General features: G+C 30.6%; 1 non-coding gene across 1 annotated transcript; it reads left to right on the top strand.

Moving 5' to 3' along the window:
* Nucleotides 1–1,379: 1,379 nt before the first annotated feature.
* Nucleotides 1,380–1,452, top strand: Trnaf-gaa. Its single transcript has one exon. It is a non-coding gene; the product is annotated as a tRNA-Phe (tRNA).
* The last annotated feature ends 5,201 nt before the right edge of the window (nucleotides 1,453–6,653 follow it).

Below are 6,653 nucleotides of genomic sequence, written 5' to 3'. Positions count from 1 at the left end.
AAAATTAAACAATCTTAAAACCTATTGTTAACAAACCTATCAAGAAAAATGACAGAAGTCGTTCCAAGTTGAATACTTGAAATTTATGGTGTAACAAGATGAAAAATTTCCTAAATTGGTATTCGAAATTGAGAATGTTCAGCATGGTGCATAAGAAATTTAATCATTAAAAATTATTATATTATATACATATATTCAAATTCAAAATATCGTTTACTAAATATAATTTTTCGAATTAATCAAATCTTTCCCTGATTTGAATTTCGCGCGGAATACAGAGTTCAAATTAGGTATTTTCAATTCAATCAACAGCTAACTTCACTTCGTAGATTGCTGAGGGGAAACAAGGGACCAGATGTATGGAATTCAGTTCATTTTTGCCCTATTTTGCTAATATCTTCGTAAAAGCTAATTTTTTCTATATAAGTGTAGTTGAAAAATAGTTTTTATATATTAATTACTATTCAATGAAATAATGAAATTGTAATAATTATTGTTAATTACAAAGATATTACAGAAATAAAGTCTTGTTCCATTCATTTGATCCATTGTTTTCCCCACAGCTTTTAACAAAGTGAAGTCAGCTGATGGTTGAAGTGAAAATACCTAATTGATCGATCAAGAACCTTTTTTTGGTGCAATTGCAGAATAGGGACGTCACCTGTTTTTTGGATAAAAAATTGTATTTTTCTGCAAAAAACTATTAGAATCTTTAACTAAACGATAAATGAAGCGATTTGACCAGACAGAAGTTTACAATTATTGTTATTTTTGTAACTACGAGAACTTGAATATGGTTATGCCACGATATCAGAATAACCATATTTAACTCACCGTTTAGGTGCTGTTAAACATACAAACGGCCAGAAACTCTCCTTTGACAGGTCACAAAAATAATTTTATCAAAACCCTACCCTTTTGCAACGTTTCATGGGGGCGGGAACTCACCCCGATGACTAGTAAGAAGAATAAGGTTGGTCAAATCACTACCCATATTTCCAACTTCTCGTTAAATATGATCATTGCGATATATCGTGACAGACCCATATTTGAGACATCATAGTAACAAAAGTAACAATAATTTAAAATTTTTGCCTCGTCAAACCGATTCATTTATCATTCAACTAAAGATTCTAATACTCTTTTAAAAAATAATTGTTTTTCCTGTCAAAATAGAGGTGACGCCCCTAATCTGGAATCTAACCCTTTTTTTATTCGCGAGAGGTCAGAAATTATTATTCTGAGGTTTCAATTCAGAATATTTTTTTTACTTAAATTTTGTGTTTAATTTTATTTATATTTAGTTCTATATTCATTGGTGTTATGAATCAAGGGGTATTCCGTGGCTTTCATCACGCTTAAGCTCTAAACTTACATCAGCCGAAATAGCTCAGTTGGGAGAGCGTTAGACTGAAGATCTAAATGTCCCCGGTTCAATCCCGGGTTTCGGCAATTTTTTTGCAAATTGGATGCATACAAATTTAATAAAACAGAACATTTATATTTTGTTTCTTCTAGATTTCTTTCCGAAATACTGTACCATTAATTTTTAAAATTATTTTTCTTTTTTAATTAGAATGTTATTAATTTACATTGTAGTTGAATTTTTTACTGGAAATATTTTTTAATATCTCTTAAATAAATATTTTGTTTCTTGCAGATTTCTTCTCGGAAAACTCTACATTTATTAGTACTTATTTAAAAAATATTTTTATTTTTCAAAAAGACTAATATTAATAATATTTGCATGTTGATGGTGAAATTCGCTTTAGGGAGCAACAAAATTGAAATCAATTTGTCATTCAATCAAAGGTTTGACCCTAAAGCCAATTTCATTTAATTAGCTTTAGGGTTAAACGTACAGTAGTATACATTTTCATATAAGTATTGAAAAATCGAAACAAGAAACCCGATCAATTTCTTGAATTTCAGCTGATTTTTTTTTAATAAATGTTGGGATATCTCCAAATATTTGTCAAATAAATATTTTGTTGCTTATAGATTTCTTTTCTTCCATTTCCGGACGAAATAAATACGTAGTTTTTTTTAATCCAAGTATTAACACGTGCCACCGGGCACTTCAACATCTCATTTGATTAACATGGGAAAATTTTGGATTATCGAAAAATTGATCTCATCCCAGTGGGCACAAAATTTGGCGACGTCTTCACGACATCGATACATCTTTAAGACATCTTTACGACATCCTATGTCCACGTCGTTTCGGTGTCTTTGTGATATCGTAAAGAAATCGTCAGATCATACGACTTATTTACGATATCGTAAAGACACCTTAACGACAGGGTTCCATCGAAACGTGCCAAGGTTTTTAGGGAGGAAGAGGAAGAGGAGTGTGTAAAAAATAAGCCATACTTATAACTTTTAGTTTTAACTCCTCCTTACCCCTGCAGCGCTTAAATATAATCCAAAAATTTTCAGTTTAAAATTCATGTATTAAAAAAATTCATTTCTTTGGTTAAACATTTAACTATTTTATTGTAAATATGTTTTTTTTGACAACATTATTTTCTTAATTGAAAATAAGATTATCTCATTTTTCGTGGAAAATTAATGTTTTTAATAAAAAATTCCACTATTTGGTCCGAATTTAATTTCTTTAAATTAAAGATTCATCATTATAGTTGAAAAACTTATTTCTCTGGTCAGAAATCTAACTATTTTGTTGAATAATTGTTTTTTCATTGGTAAAAAATTAAATTAGTCCATATTTTGTTTCAAATTGAACTATTTGACTAAAAATTTATAAATTTTGTTGAAAATTCGTATTTAGTGATAGAATATGAATCTTCTTGGTGAAAAATTCATCTTTTGGTTGAAAATTTAACTATTTTGTTTAAAAATCTTGTTTTGAATATAACTATTCAATTTTGGTTTGAAATATATCTTTTTTAGATGAAAACTCATATATTTTGAAGAAAATTCGTCTTTTTGGTAGGAAGTTAATCTTTTTAGTTTACAATTAATTTATCAAAATGTTTGCTTGCCAATGTAATAAATTTTGTCGAGTTTCAACCAACATTTTTCTTCGAACGAAACTATATATTTAAATCAAGAGAATTAACTAGTGAAAACTTTCATTCTATGATGTGAATTCATATTATAATTTCATATACTTTTTTAATCTCTCTTAAAAACAATAATTATAATCCCAAATACTCGTTTCTGGCCAGTGCATGTTAATTATGCCATTTTTTTCAAACATGAATGATGCAGCCGCATACCAGTGTAAATAAAAATAACTGAACCAAAATTAAATTTGTAACTATTTACAGCGATTTACAATGAGGCAGTTTAAAATTTAATTAATTAGAGATAATTTGTGAAAATGTATGCACATATAAAGTTTTGCAACAGAGTATAGGAGCTTACGTTCCAGATTAAGTAAGGGTAAAATTATAATAGGCAAAGAGAGGAGCTCAACAAGGGAGTCTCAACATTCAGGAACAAATTAAATTTCCTGTTTTTTGATGCACGAATACCACTTCATCCTCTTGTAAAATTGCCACTTCAAGAACATCCTCCAAAAAGCATTAGAGTCCTTATGTCCACGAATATCCACGGAAAAGTATGCTTCCTGCCTCATGCTTAAAAAAAAACTTTTAATTAAATCTTCTTTTATTGATGCTTGTCTCCGAAGCCCTTTATTGGGAATGCGTCAAAAGACCTGAATGATAAGTTCTCATCGTTTGATTTCATTCTCTTTTATTTTTAAATCAATCAAATTAAACTCAACTCCCGATGAGGCCGGCCGAAAAACAGGCGGTGGTCATTGCTCAGTCAAGCGTGAAAAACAGCATTGAGAGCTGCACTCTCAGCGCATTAATTTGCAATTGGAAATTGACTAATGGCGCAATACTATGTCAGTACTGGCTGCGTCGGCGCAATACTTACCGATAGTATTGGCACAGTACTAGCGGGACCTTGAGATTATAATTATGTTCGGTACTGGCTTTCAGTACTGCGCCAGTGCTGGCAGCCAGTAATGGCGCATTACTAGAGATGAAGATTAGACAGGGTTAAGCCGAGGCTCGTTTAAATTTATAACAAGAAGAGGCCTGCATAAGATGTGTGAAGTATAATATCGCTCTAAGGATAGATAGTTATGAAAATGAAATATTTCAGAATTCGGTAACAAATGTATTAAAATTAAAAAAATTGGTATTATGTATAGTACATGCTTACAGTTTGCATTGGGGAAGCAAGCAATAATTCCCTTTGAATTCTCCAGTTCAAACTATAAAGACATGTCATAGATAATACTAACATTCTAAAAAAAATTTAATTATTATCAAGAACTATATAATTATATAAACTATATAAACTATAAATCAAGAACTATATTTTAGTAGCGAGACTGCGTCAGAACTCGTTTGCCCAATTTTTTGCTTGACGATGGCATGACCAATTCACCCAGTACTGCGCCAGCACTGGTCCACCAAGGTTTGGCTGGACGTCTGGCTCAGTACTGCGCCAGATGTAAGTGGCGGCTCAATGCAGACATTTCCCATTGGGTTGCATCAGGTTTCGTTATAACTCCAAATCGACAAGAAATTATGCATGTGGTCCTGCCTGATTAAATTTGGATATCCCCGATTTAGGATAAAGGCCACCGCAAGCCATGCTTGATACCATTTTTATATTGGGAGTTGAGTATAAATACGTTTTCTGTCGTCCGTCTGATTAGATCGGATGGCAACGTGGAGCATATTTAGCTATATCATGTAGGTCGGAAACAGGGTATGACGGGGGGGGGGGGGTATTAGCGTTGGCAACTTTACGGACTTAGATAAAATTTAGTACGTTTTCGGATGATAAATTTAAAAAAGTAAGAGTATTTTGAACATTTTTGAGACAATTTTGTTTCAAGAGTTAAGTACCCGGAAACTAGAACAATGTATCCTCATGAACTTTGTCGATAAAAGGAACATTATCAGAGTTATAGCATTTTTAAAATCTCCCCTAAAAACTAAAATGAACATTTTATTACAAACAACGCATGATATGAAAAAAGGTCAAGAGATGAAAAAAGGTCAAGAGAAGAAAAACACTGATTTTTGAAAGCTCTACAAGATTATTATAACAAATTTTCTGACAAACTAAAGAAGGTATAAAAAAAATAATAAGACACAACTTATTTATCTAAAAAAGCTACACATTTGTTATTAATTATTTTTCGATAGGATGAGCAGTCTTTGTTTTATTCATAAAAAACAACATTAGGAATAAAAAAATTAAATTTTTGGACAAACGTCACAAGCTATAAAAAATGAATTAATAAAAACTGTTCATCCAAAAAGGAGCTACAAAGTTTTTCATTAATAATTTGTAGACAGGACCAGTCAATTTTCTTTTAATCGTAAACAAGAAGATTAAAAATAAAAAATTAACTTTTGGAAAAACGGCACAAGAGACGAAAAAAATTCCAAGACAACAGTTGTTTAACCAAAAAATATCTACAAGTTTTGTTATAAACTCTGGTTATAAAAATATATTAAACACTGACAAATGAACTTGTTGAAAAAATGAAAAAAGCTACACTGAGAAACCTTTAATTTTAGTTTTCGAAAAATAATTAGAATAAAAAGAATTGTCAATATCATAATCTCGAAAACGTATTGTAGAAATTGATATTGTCAATATGAAGCTGACAGACATCTGACACGCATAGCAAACTATGAAATCATTATTCTTAATTTTTCATATAGTTTCGTTTGAGAATGTTCCTCGATTTCGATTGTTTCCGCCATTTCCCGATTGAGCCGAAAGATTAAGATCCACAACATTTTAAATAAAAGTTAACTCTTTCTATTTTAAATTAATTAATTTAATGTGGGATTTCAAACATTTGGCATGCTTTCTCATGAAATTTATACACTAAGGTAATAGGGTTTAATTTAATGATTACAATTTATAAAATATTACATCTAAATACACTCAAGTTTATTATGCCGAGTTACTGAGATGTCAAATTAGAGAATGTTATTCATACAAGAATATTATCAGTTCCGTTAAAAAATGTATTTTATAAAAAATTCAAATTAATTATTGAAAATCATAATGCCCTGAGTTTTCAAGCGATGCCGCTTAACCGAGATTTTTGCCAAATATTCCAAAATGTAAGTTAGCCGTGGGATTTAGTTGTTAGGGAATGCGTTAGTGCTCTAGGTAAATTAAGTGCGAATCTCGCCGCCGCCGTTCCGATTTTTCATAAAGATTAAGCATGTGATTATGTATGACGTAAATAAATTAAGTATATAATAATAAAAATACTAATTGTACGCGTGTTTATGTATTAAGCTGCATTTAATTTGTGTATTTAGTTTCTCCTTCTGAAGGCTAAATCGTTTGCTGGTGTGAGTTATTTTTCATATAGTCGTTTAAGATTCTCATATGCTTTGTATGACAACTTCAAACGATGTTTTTGCTCTTTCAAATAAAATATATACCTATCGTTTTAACTTCGGTTGCTAACTTTTATATACTGAATTTTAAATTCTCGCAAGTTTTATAACAGTTAATGCAACATCCTTTCCATTTGTTCAAAGACAAATATTAGTTTTGACGGCTGAAAACCGCTATATTAATTTTTGATACGCAACTCCTGCTTTTCCTGTTTTGAAACGATATTATAC

Source organism: Belonocnema kinseyi, chromosome 7, assembly GCF_010883055.1.
Source record: "Belonocnema kinseyi isolate 2016_QV_RU_SX_M_011 chromosome 7, B_treatae_v1, whole genome shotgun sequence".
NCBI classification, from domain to species: Eukaryota; Metazoa; Arthropoda; class Insecta; order Hymenoptera; family Cynipidae; genus Belonocnema; species Belonocnema kinseyi.
Note: the sequence above shows the minus strand (reverse complement) of the source record. Positions and strands in the feature narration are given on the sequence as shown.